The sequence below is a fragment of the Frankliniella occidentalis genome, unplaced genomic scaffold (assembly GCF_000697945.3).
Source record: "Frankliniella occidentalis isolate FOCC.00 unplaced genomic scaffold, Focc_3.1 Scaffold60, whole genome shotgun sequence".
In the NCBI taxonomy this organism is placed as follows: domain Eukaryota; kingdom Metazoa; phylum Arthropoda; class Insecta; order Thysanoptera; family Thripidae; genus Frankliniella; species Frankliniella occidentalis.
Genome location: NW_026267190.1, coordinates 371,014 through 372,197, shown reverse-complemented (window position 1 = coordinate 372,197; position 1,184 = coordinate 371,014). Strand labels below are relative to the sequence as shown.

The 1,184-nt window shown below is 58.0% G+C and overlaps 1 protein-coding gene across 1 annotated transcript in view; it reads left to right on the top strand.

The window, feature by feature from the left end:
* LOC113206146 (60S ribosomal protein L10a) overlaps nucleotides 1-1,184 on the top strand; it is a 35,901-nt gene that overhangs the window by 743 nt on the left and 33,974 nt on the right. The gene's annotated exons all lie outside the window — the stretch shown is intronic.

The following is a 1,184-nucleotide window of genomic DNA, read 5'->3' as shown; positions in this document are numbered from 1 at the left end:
TATGTATGGATAGCTAAACTGACCGTCCGATTTTAGTTGAACAGATAACTTTTTAGTTGAATTTCTCCAAAAGTTAGCTATCCATATATAGCTAATTTTTAGCTACAAGGGTAAGTCTTTTTCTGAGTGCGCCAAAGGGATCATCCAGAAAGTACGTCCGTCATTCGCCGCCACGAAATTGCCAAGTTCAGACCGTGCGAGCTCTCATAGCGCCCTAAGGTAGGCAACATCTTGCCTGCAGTGCAGGCGTGTTCGATGGGTTGGCCTACCCGGAGCCTCGCAGGCGCCGAGCTCCCGTCATTTGCCGATTGAATCCGAGAAAAACGGACGTACTTTCTGAACGATCCTCAATAGCTCCCTGCGCCCCGCGCCCCGCGCCTCACACGCGCCCTATCTACGCAGTAGCAGCAGCACCCCTCTGGCTCTGGCCCTGCACGGCCGCGCCCCGCACCGCCGCCGCGCCCGGGCGCTATCTGCGCAGCGGAAGCTCGTGGCCGCCCGGGCCCCGGCCGCACCGCACCCGCCGCATCCCCGTCCCGTCCCGTTCCCGACCCACCCCGCTCCCCGATACTGGATTTTTCTTTCCCGTTCCTGTCTCTCTGTGCGTCGGTCTGTCTGTCTGTCTGTCCGCTGCTGGTCCGCGGCTGGGCTGCGCTCCGCGGCGCGCGCTGGGCCGTTGAACGCGGAACCATTTAGCGCCTGTTTAGCGGGACCAGGCGGGCCGGAGCGCGATCGAGGTGTGTCCAGGTGTCTCTAGGGTATTCCACGAGTTGAATCGTAGAACGGGAGCCTTCAATACGCGTTCCCTCGCAATCTCAAGTCCGGTTACTTGATGGCCGCGGCGCGTTTCTAGGGGTAGTAAGGGGGGGGGGGGGGTCGCTCTCTAACGAGCCGCGTGAAAGGTATCCAGCTTTATTTACAAACCCTCATAATCCAAGCCTGACGGTCGGCGAAAGTGTACGGCATGAGCGGAACCCAAATAACGGCAGCAAAGTTTCAAGCTAGACTTGCGAGAAACGACTGGCTGCATCATGCTCTCATGACTGCAGTCATAGAGGTTTCGTGCAGGTTTCGGAAGGCTGTCGGGTGATTTTACCTGCAGGTCTCGTCTCTGAACCGAGTATTCGCTTTTCCAGAAAACGGGAAAGGCGGGACAGATAGAGGAGTAGGAGGGGGGTTTAGGG